At 39.5% G+C, this 24667-nt stretch overlaps 1 protein-coding gene across 2 annotated transcripts in view; it reads right to left on the bottom strand.

Annotated features, from left to right (window-relative positions):
* Positions 1–24131, bottom strand: part of ZNF235 (zinc finger protein 235) — a 65332-nt gene extending 41201 nt beyond the window's left edge. The window contains exon 1 of one of the 2 annotated variants that reach the window (XM_037819378.1): positions 24085–24131. The gene's annotated coding sequence lies outside the window, so the exon portion shown is untranslated. The remainder of the gene's footprint in view (positions 1–24084) is intronic. The other variant, XM_037819377.1, reaches the window with a different exon arrangement.
* Positions 24132–24667: the final 536 nt, after the last annotated feature.

Below are 24667 nucleotides of genomic sequence, written 5' to 3'. Positions count from 1 at the left end.
TGATCTACCAACTCTACTTCTAAAGGTTCTTTCTATGGAGATAAATAAAAAAATGAATTTTATTTTTATATAGATTTCATTGCATTGTGGTTTAGAAGAGTGAAAAGTCAAAAGCAGACCTTTATGAGTAGGAAATTAGTTAAGTTAAAATAACACATTGATACAGCATAATACTGTACAAGCATTTAAACATGAGGTTGTTTGGCATGGAAAATATCTTTAATAATTTCTTCAATAAGAGAAAAAATTAACTTAGAACACCATATGCATAGTATGTTCCTAGTTTTACAACAACTGTTAATCTACATGCATCAACACTAAAACACACCAAAATATTTCTGGTGGGAAGTTTCACCCAGTGACTTCTACTTCTTCTTTGGAATTTTCTTTATTATTTTGTTCATTTTCAATGTTAAAGTTTTAGTTTTGTAAGAAGGAAAAAAAATGAAGGTATTTTTACTTTTAGTGTAACACACACACACATAAAACTGCTTAGTAAGTTCTTTTACGGTTATAGTGACAAAACATAGTCACAAAAATTTTTCAGATTATTTGTCTTTGAAAATGGCAAACATAATAAAGTGTCAAATCTCTAAACGATTAAGGGTAGACGGAGGTTCAGAGAACTGTTTTCAAGCTCACAGAATGTAAAATAAATGCATTATTGGAGTATCAACTCTTTACATGGATTTCCAGTCATCATAATTAGACTTAACTAATGTGGAAGATTCTCTCCTTTTTGAACAAGAAATGCTAAAACCCTGTAACTCAAAGAAATGAATATGTAACTAGAGAAATGAATAAGGAACTCGAGTTGTATATATCTCAAAGAGATGAACAAAGAACTCAAGTCCATGAGTACTAAAATTGAATGGTAGCCCCCCGTACCTCCCCCCAGAAAAAAAAATTGAATGGTACACAAAGGCAAAGGAAATTAGATATATAGCTATGGATTTAATCTCAAGTGAGGATGGCAGTCCAGTCAGAGGCCTCATGCACTTTGGGAAACAGTACTAATGAGACAGAAGCTCTTTCTGTTGCTACTGTGATCTTGTGACCAACCTGAAGACCAAGGTCACCCTGAAGGTAGAGGTAAATCAAACGGAAATCAATTTAGGAGTTCTGACTGAACCAAGCGCAAGTCCTACCTGAAGTGGTTCTTTCAGTTATGGGCAAGATGTAACTTTTTGGTTTAACCTACTAAGCTGGATGACCTCTCCTAGTATCTGATGACAGAAAAGGATCAAATGCCCTGGATTTCTGATGATAACATGCAACTTGAAGTATCATGGGCCTGAAACACCTATTGTCCCATTGTTCTAGTTTGCTAATGCCGCTGGAATGCAAAACACCAGAAATGGATTGGCTTTTATAAAAGGGGGTTTATTTCATTACACAGTTACAGTCTTAAGGCCATAAAGTGTCCAAAGTAATGCATCAGCAATCCAGTACCTTCAATGAAGGATGGCCAATAGTGTCCGGAAAACCTCTGTTAGCTGGGAAGGCACATGGCTGACATCTGCTCCAGAGTTCTGGTTTCAAAATGGCTTTCTCCCAGGATGTTCCTCTCTAGGCTTCAGCTTCTCTCCAAAATGTCACTCTCAGTTGCTTTTGGGGCGTTTGTCCTCTTAGCTTCTCCAGAGCAAAAGTCTGCTTTCAAAGGCCATCTCCAAAATGTCTCTGTAAACTGCAGTTTCTCAGCTCCTGTGCCTTCTTCAAAGTGTCCCTCTTGGCTGTAGCAAGCTTGCTCCTTCTCTCTGAGCTTATATAGTGCTCCAGTAAACTAATCAATACCCACATGAATGAGCAGGGACACATGTCCATGGAAATTATCCAATCAGAGTTTTCACCTACAGTTGGGTGGGTCGCATCTCCATGGAAATGCTCAATCAAAGAATTAAAATCTAATCAACACTAAATACCTCTGCCCACACAAGATTACATCAAAGATAATGGCATTTTGGGGGACATAATACATTCAAACTGGCACAGTGATGTTCTCACAAACACTGAGGACTGGTGGTTTGGCATACTGAGCCCTCTATCTTGGGGCTTGCCCTTATGGAGCTCATTACAGCAAAGGAGAGGCTAAACCTGCTTCAAATTGTGCCTAAGAGTCTGCCCCCGAGTACCTCTTTGTTGCTCAGATGTGGCCCTCTCTCTCCAGCTAACCCAACTAGGCAGGTGGACTCACTTCCCTCCCCTCTATGTAGGACCTGACTCCCAAGGGTGTAAATCTCCCTGGCAATGTGGAATATGACTCTCGGTGATGCAGCTGGACCCTACATTGTGGGATTGAGAACATCTTGACCAAAAGGAGGATGTGAAATGAAACAAAATAAAGTTTCAGTGGCTGAGAGATTTCAAATGGATTGAGAGTTCACTGGGGTGGACACTCTTATGCACGAATTAGATAACGCTTTTTAGGTTTTAATGTACTGGAATAGCTAGAAGTAAATACCTGAAACTATCTAACTGCAATCCTGTTGCCTTGACTCTTGAAGATGATTGTATAACAATGCAGCTTACAATGGGTGACAGTGTGATTGTAAAAATCCAGTATTTCGCCCTCTTTTATCCAGTGTATGGATGGATGAGTAGAAAAATGGGGACAGAAACTAAATGGAAAATAGGGTGGGAAGGGGGATGATTTGGGTGTTTGTTTGTTTTTTTTTACTTTTATTTTTTATTTTTATTTTTACTTTTTCTGGTATAAGGAAAATGTTCAAAAAATAGATTGGGGTGATGAATGCACAACTATGTGATGGTACTGTGAATAGCTGATTGTACACCACAGATGATTGTATGATATGTGAACACATCTCAATAAAACTAAATTTTAGAAAAAGGAAGAGAGCTAAAGTCAGAGTACTAATGGCACAACTGTAGAAACTAGAAAATGAACAGCAAACTAATCCTAAACCAAGTAGAAGAAAAGCAATAACAAGGATTGAAACAGAAATAAATGATATGGAAAACAAACAATAGAATAAATAAAACCAAAAGTTGGTTCTTTGAGAAGATCAACAAGATTGACAAGCCCTTAGCTAGACTGACAAAGTCAAAAAGAGAGAAGACCCAAATAAACAAAATAATAAATGAGAGAGGGGACATTACTGTGTACTTGAAGAAATTTAAAAAATCATGAAAGGATACTATGAACAACTGTATGCCATCAAGCTAGATAATGTAGAGGAAACAGAAACACAGGAACAACCTAGACTGGCCAGAGAAGAAATAGAAGGACCTCAGCACACCAATTATAAGCAAAGCAATCCAATTAGTCATGAAAAAGCTTCCTACAAATAAAAAGCCCAGGGCCAGACAGCTTCACAGGGGAAGTCTACCAAACTTTCCAGAAAGAACTGACACCAATCCTATGTAAGGTCTTTCAAAAAATTGAGGGAAAAAAGAAACACTTTCTAACTCATTTTATGAAGCTAACATCACTCAAATATTAAAAGAAGATAAAGATGCTTTCTTTGTATGAAAGGAAAACTACAAGCCGATCTCCCCATAATGAATATAGATACAAAAATTCTCAAAAAATACTGGCAAATCTAATTCAAAGACAGATGTAAAAAATCATACACCATGACCAAGTGGGGTTCATTTCTGGCAAGCAAGGATGGTTCAACGTAAGAAATCAAAGTAATACAACACATTAACAAACCAAAAGGGAAAAATCAAATGATCTCAATAGATGCTGAAAAAGCATTCAACAAAATTCAGCATTCTTTTTGATAAAAGCACTTCAAAAGGTAGGAATTGAAGGAAACTTCCTAATATGATAAAGGGCATATGTGAAAAACCCACAGCGAGCATAGTACTCAATGGCAAGAGACTGAAAGCCTTCCCGCTAAGAGGCAAGGATGCCTGCTTTCACTACTACTATTCAACATCGTGCTAGACATTCTAGCAAGAGCAATCCAGCAAGATGAAGAAATAAAAGGCATCTAAATTGGAAAGGAAGAAATAAAACTGTCATTATTTGCAAATGATGTGATCATACATTTGGAAAATCCTGAGAAACTGATGACACAGTTACTTGAGCTAATAAGCAAATTTAGCAAAGTGGTGGGATACAAGATTAATGCACAAAAGTCAATTATGTTCCTATACACTAGAAATGACTTAACGGAAGAGTCATTCAACAAAAAGATTCCATTCTCAATAGCAAATAAAAAAATCAAGTACCTAGGAATAAACTTTAGCAAGGATGTAAATGATGTCTACAATGAAAATTATTCAACTTTACCAAAAGATATAGAAGGGAACCTAAAGAGATGGAAAAATACACTGTGTTTCTGGATAGGAAGGCTTAACTTTGTTAAGATGTCAATCCTACCCAAGCTGATCTACAGATTCAATGCAATGACAATTGTTCTAGTTTGCTAATGCTGCTGGAATGCAAAACACCAGGAATGGATTGGCTTTTATAAAAAGGGGGTTTATTTGGCTACACAGTTACAGTCTTAAGGCCATAAAGTGTCCAAGGTAACACATTAGTAATCAGGTACCTTCACTGAAGGATGACCAATGGTGTCCGGAAAACCTCTGTTAGCTGGGAAGGCCGGTGGCTAGTGTCTGCTCCAAAGTTCTGGTTTCCGGAAAACCTCTGTTAGCTGGGAAGGCACGTGGCTGGCGTCTGCTCCAAAGTTCTGGTTTCAAAATGGCTTTCTCTCAGGACGTTCCTCTCTAGCAAGCTTGCTCCTCTTCAAGAGGTCACTCACAGCTGCACTGAGTTCCTTTTTTTTGAGTCAGCTCATTTATATGGCTCCACTGATCAAGGCCCACCCTGAATGGGTAGGGGCCATGCCTCCATGGAAATATCCCATCAGTTATCATCTACAGTTGGGTGGGGCGCATCTCCATGCAAACAACCTAATCCAAATGTTCCAACTTAATCCCCACTATTATGTCTGCCCCACAAGATTGCATCAAAGAATATGGCTTTTTCTGGGGGACATAATACATTCAAACCGGCACAACAATCAAAATTCTAACAACCTACTTTGCAGAACTGGAAAAGCTGGTTATCAAATTTATTTGGAAGGTGTGCCAGTTGGAATGTATTATGTTCCCCAAAACACCATTATCTTTGATGCAATCTTGTGTGGGCAGATGTATTAGTACTGATTAGATTGTAATTCTTTGAGTGTTTCCATGGAGATGCGACCCACCCAACTATAGGTGATAACTGATTGGATGATTTCCATGAAGGTGTGGTCCCGCCCATTTGGCATGGGCCTTGATTAGTTTACCAGAGCCCTATAAAAGCTCAGACAGAAGTAGCAAGCTTGCTACAGCCAAGAGGGACACTTTGAAGAGAGGAGCTGCAGATGAGAGACAGTTTGAAGACGGCTGTTGAAAGCAGACTTTTACTCCAGAGAAGCTAAGAGAGGAAAAATGCCCTGAGAGCAACTAAGAGTGACATTTTTGAGGAACTGCAGCCTAGAGAGGAATGTCCTGGGAGAAAGCCATTTTGAAACCAGAACTCTGGGGCAGATGCCAGCCATGTGCCTTCCCAGCTAACAGAGGTTTTCCTAATGCCACTGGCCATCCTCCAGTGAAGGTACCCGATTGTTGATGTATTACCTTGGACACTTTGTGGCCTTAAGATTGTAACTGTGTAACCAAATAAACACCCTTTATAAAAGCCAATCCACTTCTGGTATTTTGCATTAGCAAACAGAAGGGAAAGATGCCTTAAATTGCTAAAAACATTCTAAAGAAGAAAAAGAAAGTGGGACGACTTACACTTCCGGACTTTGAAGCTTACTATAAAGCCACAGTAGTCAAAACAGCATGGTATTGCTACAAAGACAGCATATTGATCAATGGAATCAAATTGAGAATTCAGAAATAGACCCCCAGATCTATGGTTGACTGATTTTTGGTAAGGCCCCTGTGATGGTTAGGTTCATGTGTCAACTTGGCCAGGTGATAGTACCCAGCTGTCTGGACAAGCAAACACTGGCCTAACAATTGCTGTAAGGGTGTTTGAGGCTGGTTAATAAACCAACAGGCTGGTTTATTAAATCATCAGTCAACTGACTGCAGCTGTGACTGATGACTCACCAAAGGGCGTGCCTTCCATAATGAGAGAATGCAATTGGCTGGATTTAATCCAATTAATCAGTTGAAGACTTAGAAGCAAGACAGATAGAGGACCTTCACTTCTTCTTCGGCTGCCCAGTGAAGCATTTCCTGAGGAGTTTGTCGAAGTTGCCGGTTAATTTCCTGAGGAGTTCATTGGACATCTTCCTTGGAGTTGACAGTATGTTGACGGCTCTACAGAATTTGGACTCGTGCATACCCACAGTTGTGAGTCACTTTTACAATTTGATAGTCAGAGACACCTCTCATTGATTCTGTTTCCCTAGAGAACCCTAACTAATACAGTCCCCAAATCCACTGAACTGGGACCTAACAGTCTCTTCAACAAATGGGACTGGGAGAACTGGATATCCAAATCCAAAAGTATGAAAGAGGACCCCTACCTCACACCCTACACAAAAATTAACTCAAAGTGAATCAAAGACCTCAATATAACAGACAATACCAAAAACCCCCCAGAAGATAATGTAGGGAAACATCTTCAAGACCTTGTATTGGGAGGTTGCTTCTTAGATCTTACACCCAAAGCACAAGCAACAAAAGAAAAAACAGATAAATGGGAACTACTCAAACTTAAAAGCTTCTGTTCCTCAAAGGAATTTGTCAAAAAGATAAAGAGGCTGGCAACTCAATGGGAAAAAAAGTATTTGAAAACCATGTATCTGATAAGAGTCTGATATCTTGCATATATAAAGAAATCCTACAAATCACCAACAATAGTACAAACACCCCAATTATAAAATGGGCAAAAGATATGAAAAGACAGTTCTGTGAAGAGGAAACACAAATGGCTAAAAAACACAGGAAAAAAATGTTCCTCTTCACTAGCTCTTAGGGAGATACAAATCAAGACCACAATGAGATATCATCTCACACCAGTTAGAATGGCTGCCATCAAACAAACAGGAAACAACAAGTGCTGGAGAGGATGTGGAGAAATTGGAACTCTTATTCATTGCTGGTGGGACAGTATAATGGTACAGCCACTCTGGAGGACAATTTGGCAGTTCCTCCCAGAACTAGATATCGAGTTACCCTATGATCCAGCCATTTCAGTTCTTGGTATATACCTAGAAGATCTGAAAGCAGTTACACGAAACAGATAGTTGCACACTGATGGTCATAGCAGCATTATTCACAATTTCCAAGAAACGGAAACAATCCAAACGTCCTTCAACAGATGAGTGAATAAACAAAATGTGGTATATACAGACACACGATGGAATACTATGCGGCAGTAAGAAGGAACAAGGTCATGAAACATATGGCAACATGGATGAACCTTGAAGACATAGTGCTGGGTGAAATAAGCCAGACACAAAAGAACAAAAGGAGAGATACTGAATGTTACCACTAATGTGAGCTCTGTGAAAAATGTAAAATAAGTGTCTTAAAAAGTAGACTATAGGGGACCTAGAGATAATCAGAACCTAGTGAAGGAAGAACAATAATCAAATATGTACAGATGTGATAATGAGGGTGATCTCAATGGTCAGGAGTGACTATGGTACATTAATGGGATTCATCCTTTGGGATTTGCTCTATAGTTGCTCACTGAATTGTGCCTTGAAGGTCTTCATATTTCTATACTTTGTATTGCATAAAAAGGAAAGAATTGAAATTGTGGAACTATAATCAATAACAATTTTTGAAATTACCTATATGACTGTTTGTTGAGCTGTACATCAAGAGATGACACCTTTCTGTATGTGTGTTATATTTTATAATAATGGAAATGGCTGAAGTTGTGGAACTGTGACCCATGACATTCTTTGAGTTTTGCTCTCTACTTATGCAACCATACATTGAATGTTATCATATACATATATGTTAAAGTTCACAATAAAAAAAATTAAAAAAAAAAACCCAGGAGGGTAGTGGTACAAGGACAAATATACAAAACAATGGAGTAGAATTGAGAGCTTAAAAATCAACCCTCACATTTATGGTGAGCTGATGTTTTTATGCAATTTTATTGAGATATAGTCACATAACATACAATCATTCAAGGTGTACAATCAGTTGTTCACAGTATCATCAGACAGTTGTGTATTCATTGCCACAATCAATCTTTGAACATTTTCATTACTCCAAAAATAAAATAAAAATTAAAATAAAAAGAATATCCAAAACATCCCCTTCCCCTCCTCCCCACATTGTTTACTGACTTTAATACCATTTTATTGAGATATAGTCACACACCCTACAGTCATCTACAATGTACGACTGATTATTCACAGTACCATCATACACTTGTGTGTTCATCACCAGAATCAATTTTTGAACTTTTCCCTTACTCCAAAATAAAAAATGAAAGCAAAAAAGAATACCTAGATCTTTCCATCACCTCCATCCTACCCTATTCTTCATACAACTTTTGTCCCCATTTTCCCACTCATCTGTTCATACACTGGATAAAGGGAGTGCAAGCCACGAGGTTTTCACACTCACACAGCCACACTGTGCAAGCTACAAAGTTATATAATCATCTTCACGAATCAAGATCACTGGGTTGTAGTTTGACAGCTTCAGGCATTTCCTTCTAGCCATTCCAACACTCTAAAAACTAAAAGGTGATATCTATATAGCACATATGAATATCCTCCAGAATGATCTCTCAACTCCATTTGAAATCTCCCAGCCACTGGAACCTTATCTTGTTTCATCTATCTTCCCCTTTTTGGTCCAGAAGATCCTCTCAATCCCACTGTGCTGGGTCCAGACTCTCCCCAGTAGTCATTCCCCATGTTGCCAGGGAGATTTACACCCTGGGTGTCATGTCCCATGTAGGGGGGACGGTAGTGGCTTCACCTGACAAGTGGGCTTAGAGAGAGATGGGGCCACATCTGAGCAACACAGAGGCTCTCTGGGGGTGTCTCTTAAGCATAACTGTAAGTAGGCTTAGCATCTCCCTTGCAGAAACCAGCCTCACAATGGAGAGCCCTCAGATCAAGGGCTCAGCCCACTAAATCGGCAGTCCTCAATGTTTGTGGTAAAATCAGCAATAGCCCAGTTGGGGAAGTCCAACATTTCCACATTTCTCCCCAGTTCCTCAAGGTGCCCCACAAATACACTTTGATACTCTGCCCATATCACTCTGGAATGTATCGGGATTTCATCCCAGCCTGTAAAAACTCATCAAGTCCCACTTCCCTTTCACAGCTCCATGCATGTATGGTGTTCAAACAAACTGATCATAGAGGTTAAATTATCTAGTGTGCTACAGAAAATATAGATCCTGCACCAAATAAACATCTCCTCCCTTGGTCTTGTACAAACGTTGTAGTTTTAAAACCCAGTCAGTATCGTCCTTTACCTGTAGGCCCGATTTAGCCCTAGTCCTGACCATATCCACTTCGTTTGTATCTCTAATTGAAGTCTGAATGCTTTTTCAGCTACTTCAACAGTTGCCTTATGGGGTAATACCAACATTCATAGCTGCCAAGCTCCAGGTCCAAGTCTCGTATGTCACACAGATACCCAAAGTTCCAGATATCGACCAGGTTATACACAAGGAGCTCAGCACCTCAGGATTTAGAGATAACCATTACAACTCAGGATGTGGCTTCTGTAAGAGCTTACAATCTAGAGTCCATTATAATAAGCATCCCCCTGATAAGCTGTGCCCTAAGATTAAGGTCTCACAGTTTACACGTTATCATTAGTTCATATTAGTGAGGCATTATAATGTTTGTCCTCTTGTTTATGGCATGCTTCAATCAAAATGCTGTACTCAAGATCCATTCACCTATTTGTGTGTCTCACAGCTTCATTCCCTCTTGTAGCCACTAAATATTCTATTGTATGCATATACCACAGACCACCATTCTGTTCATCAGTCAACGTACCCTTAGGTGACCTCCGTCCATTGCAAATCGTGAGTACTTCTGCCATAAACATCAGTGTGCAAATGTCCATTCATGTTCCTGCTCTCAGATCTTCCAAGTATATACCCCATAGTGGGGTTGCAGGATCTTCTGACACTCACATACCTAGCTTCTTGTGGAACCACCACACTGTCCTCCAGACAGGCTAACACCTTTCTACTTCCCAACCACAGTGATTACATACATCTCCATCTCCAAGTTCTCTCCAGTACTTGTGTCCCTCTGCTTATTTTTTTCCCTGCAATTTTATAGGGATATATTCAAATACCATACAATCATCCACAGGTACAACTGTTTACAGTATCATCATATAGTTATGCATTCATCACCACAATTAGCACTTACATATATTCATTCCTCAGAGAAAGAGTTGAAACAAAAGAATGAAAAAGATAAAAGGAAAAGTAAAAATAAGATAAAATACAGCCACAAAGAAAGAGAGGCAAAAAAAGTAAAAAGACAAAAGAAATAGAAAGAAAAAAATGGCAACTAAAAGCCACAAAAGGTAAAAATAAAATAAAATACCATTAAAAAGTCAGATGACAACACTAATGCCAAGAATCCCATACCCCCCACTTAAGCCCCCTCTTATAGGCATTTAGTTTTGGTATATTGCCTTTGTTACAATGAAGAAAGCATATTGCAATGTTATTGTTAACTATAGACTCTAGTTTGCATTCCTTTTAACACCTACAAGGTTGACATGCATTTGTTCTCCTTCATGTAAAACATATTTGTACATGTTATCACAATCATTGACTGCTCTAAGTTTCATTAAGCCATACAGCCCCAGTCTTTATCTTCTATCCTTCCTTCTGGTGTCCTACATGCCCCTAACCTTTCTCTTTCAACCATTCTCAGAGTCATCTTTTTTCAGTGTACTTACATTATTGTGCTACCATAACCAAAACTGTGCTCCAAACCTCTCTCTCCTGTCTCTTCATATCTGTCTGTAGTGCTCCCTTTGGTATTTCCTGTAGAGTAGGTATCAGGTTCACAAACTCTCTCATTGTCTGTTTGTCTGAGAATATGTTAAACTCTCCCTCATATTTGAAGGACAGTTTTGTTTGGCCAGCTGATTTTTGACAAAGGTACCAAGTTCACTCAATTGAGAAAGAATAGTTTCTTCAACGAATGGTGCTGGGAAACAAGATGTCCATATGCAAAAGAATAAAGGTAGATCCCTACCTCATAACATATACAAAACTCAACCCAAAATGGATCAAAGACCTAAATACAAGAACTAGAAACACAAACTCCCAAAAGAAAACACAGGGAAGCATCTTCAGGACCCTGTGTTATACAATGAGTTCTTAGACTTTACACCCAAAGCACAAGCAAAAAAAGAAAAAAATAAGACTTCATCAACATTAAACATTTTTGTGCCTCAAAGGACTTTATCATGAAAGTAAAAAGACAACCTGCTCAATGGTAGAAAATATTTGTAAACCACAAATCTGACAAGGGTTTAATATCTAACATATATAAAGAAATCCTACAACTCAGCAACAAAAAGACAACCCAATTAAAAATAAGCAAAAATGCTGTAACAGCAAGAGAAGCCCTTTCTCCTGCTATGCCTTGCCATGTCCCTCTCTCACCCTCTACTGACACAATCTTACGTTGTGCTGGCAAAGGGAAAGTGTTTACGGGGTCTAGCTCTAGTAGCCCAAAACAGCAAAGAAGGGTAGATTTGCAGTTGAGAGAAAATAAATTGACAACTCTCACCAAAAAAAGGGCAAAAGACTTAAATACACATTTCTCCAAAAAAGATCTATAAATGGCCAAAAAGCACACAAAAGATGCTCATCATCATTAGACATTATGGAAATTCAAATCAAAATCACAAGATACCACTTCCCAACCACTAAAATGGCTACTATTTAAAATATTTTCTACCATTGAGCAGGTTGTCTTTTTACTTTCATGATAAAGTCCTTTGAGGCACAAAAGTTTTTAATGTTGATGAAGTGTTGGAGGATGTGGAGAAATATGGACACTTGTTCATTGTTGGTGGGAATGTAAAATGGTACAGTTGTGGAAAAAATGGTGGTTCCTCAGAAAGATAAATATAGAATTACCATATGACCTGGCAATCCCACTACTAGGTATGTCCCCAAAAGAAATAAAACCAGGGGCTTGAACATATATTTGCACACCAGTGTTCATAGCTGTGTTATTCATAATTGCCAAAAGATGGAAGTAACCCAAGTGTCCATCAACAAATGAAAGGAGAAGCACAATGCAATATATACAAGCAATGGAATGCAGCCATGAAAAGGAATGAAGTGCTAAAGAAATGAAACCAGGGGCTTGAACATATATTTGCACACCAGTGTTCACAGTTGTGTTATTCATAATTGCCAAAAGATGGAAGTAACCCAAGTGTCCTTCAACAAATGAAAGGATAAGCACAATGCAATATATACAAGCAATGGAATGCAGCCATGAAAAGGAATGAAGCGTTGATATATGCAACAACATGGATGAACCGTGAAGGTATCATGCGGAGTGAATAGGCTATAAACAAAAGGACAAATATTGTATGATCTCACTACTATGAAATATAAGGATAAGCAAATTTATACAGTCAGAAACCAGAATACAGATTACCAGGGACTGAGGTGGAGGTAGGGATGGGAAGCTAAAGCTTAATTGGTACAAAATTTCTGTTTGGGGTGATGGAAAAGTTTTCCTAATGGTAGCACAACACTGTGAATGTAATTAACAGCCTTGAATTATTTATTTGAATGTGGTTAACAGAAATTATAGGTTGTATATATGTTACCAAAATAAAAACTCAAAAAAATTGCAAGGGAACTTAAAAAGTTCCCAGTCCCCTTCTGTACTAGTTCGAATCTATTATGTCCCCACAAAAGCCAAGTTCTTTAATGCAGTCTTGTGGGGGCAGACTTATTAATCTTCTGATTAGGGTGGAAACTTTTGATTGACTGTCCCCATGGAGATGTGACTCACCCAACTGTGGGTGAGACCTTTGATTAAATTATTTCCCTGGAGGTGTGGACCCCGCCAATTCAGAGTGGGTCTTAATTAGTTCACTGGAGTCCTTAAAAGAAGTTAAGAGCTGACACAGACTCTGGCACTGGGAGATGCTTGGAGATGCAGAGCAAAAGATGTTTGGAGATGATAAGCTAAGAGATGAAGCCCAGAGTTTGCCCCGGAGAATATAAGAGAGGATCCCAAGATGCTTAGAGAGAAAGGCCCTGCAAGAAAGAAGAAAGGACACTCAGGAGCTGAGAGAGAGGAGCAAAGACAGAAGCCCAGAGACATTTTGGAGAAAGCCATTTTGAAACACAACATGGGAGCCAAGGACCAGCAGACACCAGCCACATGCCTTCCCAGCAGAGGTGTTCCGAATGCCATTGGGCTTTCTTCAGTGAAGGTATCCTCTTGTTGATGCCTTAGTTTGGACACCTTTATGGCCTTAGAACTGCAAATCTGTAACCTAATAAACCTCCTTTATAAAAGCCACTCCATTTCTGGTATTTTGCATAACAGAAGCTTTAGCAAACTGGAACATCTTTCAAAGTAAGTCAGAATCCGTTAAGGTAGGAAGCAGGCCTCTGTACATTTTGGAAAGCCTCCTAGGGGATTTCAGGATGCAGTCAGGGCTGAGAGTTACCACCCTAGGTATGAGCCCAGGTGATCTGTGGACTGAATTCATGTTCATAACCCCTACACCACATTGGCTGACTAGGAGGAAGGGAATTGACCAGGGGGTTTCAGGAATCCAGAAGAAGACCTGGGCATTACACTTAAGCTTCCTGAGTCACCGCTCCTCACTTCTCTCTATTAGAAGGTACCCCCTGGAACTCTAAGAGAAAAGAGAAGTATCATGATTTGTAAATGCCCCTGGAAGCAAATTCTCAAAGCAAAAAGGCAGCCTTCATTTTAGACCTATCAGATCAATTTTTTTTAAAAAATAGGGGCTATTCTGGTTTGCTCAAGCTGCCATTATGCAAGATACCAGAAATAGATTGGTTTTTATTAAGACGGTTTATTAGGTTACAAATTTACAGTTCTAAGGCCATACAAGTGGCCAAACAAGGGCATCAACATGAGGATACCCTCACTGAGGAAAGGCTGATGGCATCCAGAACATCTCTATCAGCTAGGAAGGCACATGGCAGGCATCTGCTGATGCTTGGCTCCTGGGTTCTGGTTTCAAAACGGCTTTCTCCTAAATGTCTCGGGGCTCTGTCTCACTTAGCTTATCTCAGCCTCTGTGCATCCTTGCTTGTTCTCCCAGGACATTTCTAAGCATCCGGGGGTCTTCTCTTAGCTTCTCTGGTGCAAACTTGGGCTACATCTCTTAGTTTAGCATCTCCAAACATCCTTTTGTCTGCATCTCCTAGTATCTCCAAGCATCTGTGTCAGCTCTTGGCTTCTCTCCAAAATTCTCTTTCAGCTTCTCTGAGCTCCTTCTCTTGGTGAGCTCTCTTAAAGGACTCCAGTGATCAAATGAAGACCTACCCTGAATGGACAGAGTCACATCTCCATGAAAATAATCTAATCAAAAGATCTCACCCCACAAAATTGGATTAAAAGATCATGACTCTTCTGGGGTCCTTAACAGATTCAAACTGACACAGGGGCCAATTTTAAAAGGGTTCATAAGGTCAAAACTAATATAATAATACTACAGTGTTGTCTTTTTCACCTTTTACATTTATACTAATGGTGAAAAAGAATGGTGTTTAAACACAGGCATACCTTGAAGATATGGCAGGTTTGATTTCAGACCACCACAATAAAGTGAATATAGCAATAAATCTAGTCACACAAAGTTTCTGGTTTCCTAGCACATATAAAAGTTATGTTTATACGATACCATAGTCTATTAAATGTGTAACAGTGTTATGTCTAAAAAACAATCTATATACCTTAATGAAAAAAATGTCATTTCTAAAAAATGCTAACCATCATCTGGGCCTTCAATAAGTTGTAAAATTTTTGCTATACAAAGGTCTTGCTTTGACATCAATGGCTGCAGACTGATTAGGATGTTGTTTGTTGAAGGATGGAATGGCTATGGCAGTTTCTTAAAATAAGACAACAGTGAAGTTTGCTGCACAAATTGACTTTTCCTTTCATGAAAGATTTCTCTGTAGCATGAGATGCTGTTTGATATCATTTTATCCACAATAGAACCTTCAAATTTGAAGTCAATCCTCTCAAATCCTGCTGCTGTTTTATCAACTAAGTTGATGTAATATTGGAAATCATTTGTCATTTCAACAATGTTCATAGCATCTTCACCAGGAGTAAATTCTATCTCAGGAAACCATTTTCTTTGCTTATCCATAAGAAGCAACTATTCATCTGTTAAAGTTTTATCATTAGATTGCACCAATTCAGTCACATCTTCAGGCTCCGTTTCTAATTTTAGTTCTCTTCCTATTTCCACCACATCTGCAGTTACTTTTTCCACTGAAATCTTGAACCCTTCAAAGTCATCTGTGAGGGTTGGAATCAACTTCTCCCAAACTCCTGTTACTGTTGATACTTTGACTACCTACTACAAATCACAAATGTTCTTAATGGCATCTAGAATAGTGAATCATTTTCAGAAGATTTTCAATTTACTTTGCCCAGATTCACCAGAGGAATCATTATGTATGGCACTACAGCCTTATGAAATGTACTTCTTAAATAATAAGACTTGAAAGTCAAAATGACTCCTTGATTCATGGGCTACAGAATGGATGTTATATTAGCATGCATGTAAACAACATTCATCTCATTGTATGTCTCCATCAAAGCTCTTGGGTAACTAGTTGCTTTGTCAATGTGCACTAATATTTTGAAAAGAATTTTTTTCTGAGTAGTAGGTCTCAACAATGGACTTAAAATATTCAGTTAACCATGTTGTAAACACATGTGCTATCATCCAGGCTTTGTTGTTCCATTTATAGAGTCCAGGCAGAGTAGATCTAACATAATTCTTAAGGGCCCTAGATATTTGGAATGGTAAATGAGCAGTGGCTTCAACTTAAAGTCACAAGCTGCAATAGCCCCTAACAGGAGAGTTAGCCTATCCTTTGAAGCTTTGAAGTCAGGCATTGACTTCTCTCTAGCTCTGAAAGTTCTAGATGGTGTCTTCTTCCAAAAGAATGCTGTTTTAATCTACACTGAAAATCTGTTGTTTACTATAACCACTTTCATCAATTATTTTAGCAAGATCTTCTGAATAACTTGCTTCAATTTCTACATCAGCACTTGCTGCTTCACCTGCACTTTTATGTTATGGAGATGGCTTCTTTCCTTCAACCTTATGAACCAGCCTCTGCTAGCTTCCAATTTTTCTTTTGCAGCTTCCTCATCTCTCCTAGCCTTCATAGAATTGAAGAGAGTTACAGCCTTGCTCTGTGTTAGTTTTTGGATTAAGGGAATGTTATAGCTGGTTTGATCTTTTTTCCAGACCACTACAACTTTCTCCATATCAACAATAAGGTTGTTTCACTTTTTTATCATTCATATAGAGTAGCACTTTAAATTTCCTTCAAGAACTGTTCCTTTGCATTCACAACTTGGCTAACTTTGGTGCAAGGGGCCTAGCTTTCAATCCATCTTTGCTTTCAACATGTCTTCCTCACTAAGCTTAATCATTTCTAGCTTTTGATTTAGAGAGATGTGCAACTCTTCCTTTCAGGTGAACACTTAAGAGGCCATTGTCGGGTATTAATTGGCCTAATTTTGATATTGTTTAATCTCAGTGTTCTGTTTGCTACAGCTGGAAATGGAATGGGTTTTATAAAGGGGGTTTATCTGGCTACAAATTTACAGTTCTATGACCATAAAAGTGTCCAAATTAAGGCATCAACAAGAGGATACCTTGACTGAAGAATGGCCAATGGCATCCGGAAAATCTCTGTCAGCTGGGAAGGCATGTGGCTGGTATCTGCTGGTCCCAGGTTGTGTTCCAGCTCCTCTTTCAGCTCCTGAGCATCCTTCTGTCTGCAACTCCATCTGAGCATCTCTGTCAGTTCCGAAGCTTCTCTCCAAAAGTCTCTCTCAGCTGTTCTTGGGGCATTTTGTCCTCTCTTAGCTTCTCCTGAGCAAACCCTGGGCTAGCATCTCAAAGCTTCAGCCAGCGACTGGGTCTGCTCCTTTTAAAGGACTCCAGTAAACTTATCAAGACCCCACCCTTAATAGGTGGGGCCAATGGAAACATTCAATCAAGAGGTCACATCCTAATCAAAAAGATTAATCAATCTATCCCCAAAAGACTTCATTAAAGAATATGGCTTTTTCTGGGGGACATAATATATACAAACTGGCACACTCAGGCAACAGGGAAGCCTGAGGAGAGAGAGAGACAGGGGAATGGCCAGTAAGTGGAGCAGTTGGAGCACACATGACATTTATCAATTAAGTTCACCGTCTTATATGGGCAAAGAGAGTGGGGCCCAAAGACAGCTGGAATAGTAACTTTAAGGATCACTGATCCCAGATCACTGTAACAGATATACTAATACTGAAAATATTTGAAATACTATGAGAATTACCAAAATATGACACAGAGACATGAAGTGACCACATGCCATTCAAAAATGGTGCTGAAACTTTCTTGACACAGGGTTGCCACAAACCTTCAATTTGTAAAAATGCAGTATCTGTGAAGCACAATAAAGAAAAGTGCAATAAAACAAGGTATGCCTGTAGCTGGCACCTTGGCATGAATCAAGGCAGTGGAACCAAAATGTACAAGTAGTCACTGTACTCTTTAATGCCATGTCCTCACAGTAAAAACAAAAAAAAATAAAATGCCAATTTCACTTAAGATAATTGATGAAACAATAAAAGTTAATAATTTTATTACATCTCAACCCTTGAATGTATGTCCTTGTAACACTTTGTCATAAAATTTATGCTGACTTACATGTCAAGTAAGCTTTATAAGCCCTTCTACTGCATACAAAGTCATCTCAAGGAAAAGCACTTAAGGCATTTGTTGAGTTTTAATGTGAACCAGGCATTTCTTTTTCATAAAATACCATTTCCTTGAAAGAACAGCTGACAGACTACTGTTACTCAGAACTGGTATTTGGCAGAACTTTTGGAAATGAACAAAATAAGCCTGTCACTTCAAGGAAAATTACTGACAGCATTTATTGTCAAAGATAAAATTCACACATTGCAGTACACAACATTACTTCAGAAAAGTTGTATGAGTTTGATAGGTTCCCAAAGCACAAGACAAAACAAAGGATTTTAATGTAAGAGTATAAAAAGTACACTGATATAGTCTCATAATCTATATTGCAACAACTCTTAAGAAACTACCTGATCCGGTTTGCTAATGCTGCCGGTATGCAAAATACCAGAAATAGATTGGCTTATTTATAAAGGGGGATTTACAGTCTGAAGGCCATGAAAATGTCCAAGTTAAGACATCAACACAAGTACACCCACACCGAGGGAAGGCCAATGGCATCCAGAAAACCTCTGTTAGCTGGGAAGGCACGTGGCTGGCATCTGCTGATCCCGGGTTGTGTTCCACTCCTCTCTCAGCTCCTGTGCTTTCTTCAAAATGTTGCTTTTGGGGCATTTTGTCCTCTCTTAGATTCTCTGGAGCAAACACTGGGCTAGCATCTCCAAAGTGTCAGCAAAAGCGTGCTTTCAGCAGCCATCTCCAAAATGTCACTCTCAGCTGCTACGAGCTCCTTCTGTTTGTGAGCTCTTTTATAGGACTCCAGTGATTAAATCAAGACCCACCCTGAATGGGCGGTGTTCATATCTCCATGGAAATAATTTAATCAAATGTTTCGCCCACAAATGATTGAGTCACATCTCCATGGAAACAATCAAAGATTCCAACCTAATCAACAATAATACATCTAGCCCCACAAGATTGCATTGAAGAATATGGCTTTTTCTGAGGGATATAATATATCCAAGCTGGCACACTACCACTTGTAGAATTTTGGTGTAGCATCAAAGGAGAACATACAAAATAATCTGTTAAGGCTATTAAAGTAATTCTTTCTTTTCCAACTATGTAATTGTTGGAGGCTGGATTTCCTTCATTACTCCAACCAAAACAATGTATCACAACAGATAGAACACAGCAGCAGATACAAAAATCCAGTTGTCTTCTTAAAAGTCAGAAGTTAAAGAGATTTGCAAAAATGTAAAACAATGCCACTCTTCTCACTAAATTTGTTTTTGGAAATATAGTTTTCTCATAAATGCTGTTATTTCTATTATCTGTTATAGATTTAGCATTTCTTAAAAATAAATGAATATTTTCTTAATTGTTAATTTCTAACAGCAAATATTGACAGATAAAAACAAAATAAATCAAAAGCTCTTGGGAATCCTCAAACATTTAAGAGTGTAAAGGGATTTTAATATACAAAAGTTTGAGAACCACTGAGATAAAAAGCAAGAATAATTTTATAGATCATTTTAATTTTGTTTTGTTTTATGATACCAATTTCAGGAATTCTAAGCTGCAGCCTCCTTCTTCTACCTGTCTGGTGGACAGCTACCTTGCCCACAATCACTGAATAATTTCCCACTTCCAATGCTTGTTCCCTGCAACAGGAAGACCTTCTGCCAACAAGCAGAGTGGAGAGAAACCAGAAATAACAAGAGTAGCAAGTCAGACTCCAAATGAAGGAACAAACTGTATCATCTTCCTTCCTCAAACCAGAACTCTTCTGTGCCCCTCTTCTCAGTTGCCAAGAATGAAAAGCTTGAAGTTGCTTTAACATTTCCTCTTCCCTAGTCTCTGTATATTGCTGACAGGGTGACGCAAGAATGAGACACGGACACAAAGCTAAGAATTAAGGGAGCAGGGGGCCCACTTGCATCTCGTGCTAAGTGGACGACAATGCAGCCTTGCTCCAGCTATTTATTTCAGAAGATCAGGTGTATATGCTAAAGGTTCTTAGGTGTATATCAGAAGGGATAATTTACATTAGGTGTATACAATCTAGGTTTAAGACAATGGTAGTCACAAGACACACATCTTTACAGGGCGGGCCTGCATGGCATTCTATGCAGGCCTGCGGCTCAGCATTCTAAGCCACCACCCCAGATATGCCTCAGGCAACATGGAAGACTCAGTTCCCCACATCTGTACATAGTTTATAATAATAATTAATTTCTAACCTACTTTCTTGATGCCTGGAATTTGCTTAAAATATTCAAGCCAAAAAAAAAGTAGGCACAAAAGGAATAAGTTTACCAAAAATGACAAATGTTGATAAGAGAGGTGTTAGTTACATGGCACTTCATCAGTCTATTTTTTCTTGTGGGCATTTTGAAATTTCACAGTAAAAAGAAAATAAAAAAGTAAGATATCAACTTTGTGGAACATTTATAAGTAAATAAATATGCACAAAGAACCACTACACAGAAATGCATTATGTCAACAGTTGTTATCTGTACATCCTGGAGTTAGGGGTAATATTTTCTTTTTTTTCTTTGCATAATTCTGGGTCTTCTGAATTCTCCATAATGATTATGTATTACTTCTATATAAATACTAAACATTTTAAAATAAAATTTAAAACTCAACCCTTATTATTTGCTGATTCTGTATTTGTGAATGTGCCTACTATTAAAATTTATTTGTAATACCCAAATCAACATTTACAGCACTTTTGTGGTCATTCACAGACATGAAGAATGGTGAAAAATCTGTCACCTTTCATACATATTCCCAACTGTGGTCGAATAATGCAACTTCCTGCCTTCTTGTTTCAGCTGTCATACTGTAAACAAGTGTCCTTTTGTGATCTATTTAGTGTCACGATGTTCATATTTTTTAGCTTTCTGTTGTTGATTTCACTGTTTGAAGTGGCCCCCAAGCATAGTGCTGAAGTGCTGTCCAGTGTTTCTAAGCACAAAAAGGCTGCCATGCAGACAATAAAAAATATATTTACAGCCTCCCCCTCCCCAGCCCCGAGGATCTGGGGGAAGGTGCGGATGTGTTGGACATCCTCACCTGGACTGGTGTTGATGTTGTCACAAACATTGGGACTGGCGGTTTGATGTGCTGTGCCCTCGAGCATGGGACTTGCCCTTATGAAGCTCATTACCACAAAGGAGAGTCTAAACTTATATGTAATGGTGCCTAAGAGTCTCCCCCTGAGTACCTCTTTGTTGCTCAGATGTGGCCCTCTCTCTCTCTAACTGAGCCATCTCGACAGGTGAACTCGCTGCCCTCCCCCGACATGGGACCCGACCCCTAGGGGTGTAAATCTCCCTGGCAACGCAGAGTATGACTCCCGGGGATGAATGTGGACCCAGCATCGTAGGACTGAGAGTATCTTCTTGACCAAAAGGGGGATGCAAAATGAGACAAAATAGTTTCAGGGGCTGAGAGATTCCAAATGGAGTTGAGAGGTCACTCTGGTGGACATTCTTATGCACTATACAGATAACACCTCTTAGGCTTTAATGTATTGGAATAGCTAGAAGTAAATACCTGAAGCTACCGAACTCCAACCCAGCAGTCTGGACTCCTGAAGACAATTATATAATAATGTAGATTACAAGGGGTGACAGTGTGATTGTGAAGACCTTGTGGATCACACCCCCTTTATCTAGTGTATTGGATGAGTGGAGGAATGGGGATAAAAACTAAAGGACAAATGGCGTGGGATGGGGGGATGATTTGGGTGTTCTTTTTTCACTTTTATTTTTTATTCTTGTTCTGGTTCTTTCTGATGTAAGGAAAATGTTCAGAGATAGATTGTGGTGATGAACGCATAACTATGTTATCATACTGTGGACAGTGGATTGTATATCATGGATGATTGTATGGTGTGTGAATGTATTTCAATAAAACTGAATTTAACAAAAAAAAAAAAAAAGGCTGCCATGTGTCTAATGGAGAAAACACATGTGAGACAAGATTCCTTCAAGCCTGACATAGCACTGCTGGTCCTGAGTTCAACATTAATGAATCAATACCTTATTTAATGAGCTCCAATTACCTGCCCTCCAATGCAATTTAAGATTCAACTTGCTTAAATTTAAGTTGAGAGGTTTTGTTTAAATGTACTGAAGGCTGTGATATTGTTTCTAGATGGTATTAAATAGGGGGCAATCTCTAAAAGGCTGGTGAAACAAAGAACTTCCTAGGGAATCACTGTATACAAATTTAAGAAGTAAGCCAAAGATACAAGATGTCTTTAAACAAAAACACAACTAAAACGAGATTATGTATAGGTTGATGAAATGTTGTGACCAGAGGCTCACAGGAACCTAACCCTGGATTTCCCCTAAGGGGAGTGGATCGGTATTCATTAATTGTTAGAGGTGTGTAGCGTAACAAAAACTCGCCTGATCTCTCCGTACCCAGTTCCTCAGAAAATAACCTCTAAATCTTTGGAATTTCTTGTGATAGGGGTGTCTTCTGTTAGTCACCCAGACCACACTTGACAGTTCATATTCTAAGGAGATTACAGAGTGGGGTCAGCCACACCCATAATCTTACTGTAGGGGCTGGCCAACCATGTGATTGGGAGTTGGGGCTTGCAGTCAGGGAAAGAGACTGGAGACTGAGTTCAACAACATTGGCATTGATTGGTTCCATCAATTGTGCCTATGTAACACAACCCCATATAAACTCTGGGCACTCAAAATTTGAGTGAGCTTCCAAAATTGGTAAGATACATGGCTGTGCCTGGAGGGTGACATATTCTGACTCCATGTGCAGAGGACAAGCATCACTTTCAGTAAATTCTGAGTTGTTCCAGCAAATTACCCAACCTGAGGGGGGTCGTGGGAATCCCCGAGTATTATGAACTTGGGACTGGTGCCTCAAGGGTAATTTGTAGTCTGGTGTAACTCCAGGTAGTTAAGAGTCAGAATTGAACTGAATTGTATTAAAGCTGGCGACTGGAGTTACTGCAATATTTGCAGTTACTGTTAGAAGTTGCAGGCGCCTACACACGACTTCATAACACATAACTACCACAAATAACAAGAATCAACTGCGGTTGAGAATGTTTCTAAACACTCACAGAAAAGTCCTGACACATTAGCCTTACACTCAAGGTCCCCCCAAACCAAGTTACAAACTACCTCCCTGATATTGGATTTCAAGGAGAATATACCAAAGAGATTAAGAACTCAGACTTTAGACTCAGTGCCCAGGTTCCCACTCCAGCTCTGCTTCCTACTAGCTGGGTGACTACAGGCAGAATCTTAAGCTCCCTGAATTTCAGTCTCCTCTTCTTTAAAGCAGGGAAAATAGCAGTTAATACATCAGAGGACCAATGTAAATGTGTTAATTTGCTAACTTAGACTGGAACTTAACAATCAAGGTTTAATTATTGTCATTTCTCACAACCGAGTACACATTCTCAGATTTATTTGAACACATCTTTGTAAAACTCTCTTTTCCCCTCCGTGCAGTCCATTTTGAGAAGTCAGGGCTAAGGAAAGAAAGGCTGTAAATTATCAGATTGCGTCTTAGTTCCAGATAAACCAGTAGACCTCCAGAGGCACCAGGTGGAACCAATCCTCTCCTTCCTAAACAGGTCAAAATAAAAAGAGGGGAATCCAGCTTCCTGCCCGGATCAGAGAGAAAGGTCCGGAATCACCGCTCAGAGAAATGCGTGCTCCTCGGGGAATTGTAACAGTATTAAAAACAAGCTGCCATTTGTCACAAGTCAGGCATCGGCTTAAGACTTTCCTTTGCACGGTCTCTTTTAATTCTGACAACAACGCCATTAGGAAGGTACTACTATGTCGTATCTTACAGATGAGCAAACGGAGGCACAGATATTAAGTAACTCGCTCAATGTTAACACCAGAGAAAGCGGCTGCTGGCGAGGGAAGCGAATTGGGAGAGCAGAGGACCAAGGAGATCTGGCAATCCGCGATGCACAAGTGGAGCCAGCCCTAGTCCCGGGACGTGAGAATCTCCCCCAAAGCCAGAAGACAGCCCAAGTTAACTAAAACTGTAGCCCCCACCTCTCAAAACCCCGCTCTCCGCTCAGCTTGTTTTCCCTCAAACCGTGTTTACGATTACTGTTGCCCCAGAGCAAGTCGAAGAGGAGCTAAAGGGACATGCGATGCGAAACTGACTCACCCTCCTGGGCCGGAAGTGCCTGGGACTACAAGGACCCCGGATCCTTTCCCAGACAGCCCTTTGGAGCGGAAGTGACTGCTACTACAGGGAGACTTGATCAACCTTTCCCAGAATTCCCCAGCATAGCCCTTTTGGAGCGGAAGTGCTTGCGATTATACGGAATTCCTAGACTGTACTTCCCAGAATGCCGGAGGAGAACACCACCCATAACCCGCCCTCCTGAAGGCAGAAAGTGCCTGCGGCTACAGGATCTTCTGGACTACATTCCCCACAATGCCCATGAGCCACAACGACAGCAACCCGGACTTTTTGGACGGAAATGTGGATTATTACACTGGGAACTTGGGTTAAATGTCCCTATAACCTACATAGACATGTCTTCCCAGAACCGAAATGCCTTAAAAAAAAAAAAAAAAAAAAAAAAAAGGAGAGCTCTTGCGGACCGAACGCTGCTGACACGCTTGCCGGAACAGAAATTTCTCCTGCTATATGGATCTTATTGATTACACTTTCCAGAATGCGCTGCATGGCATGTCTTTTGAATAATCAGATTCAGTTTGAATGAATTTTGTGCCGCTAGTCA

This window comes from Choloepus didactylus, chromosome 27 (genome assembly GCF_015220235.1).
Source record: "Choloepus didactylus isolate mChoDid1 chromosome 27, mChoDid1.pri, whole genome shotgun sequence".
In the NCBI taxonomy this organism is placed as follows: domain Eukaryota; kingdom Metazoa; phylum Chordata; class Mammalia; order Pilosa; family Megalonychidae; genus Choloepus; species Choloepus didactylus.
Note: the sequence above shows the minus strand (reverse complement) of the source record. Positions and strands in the feature narration are given on the sequence as shown.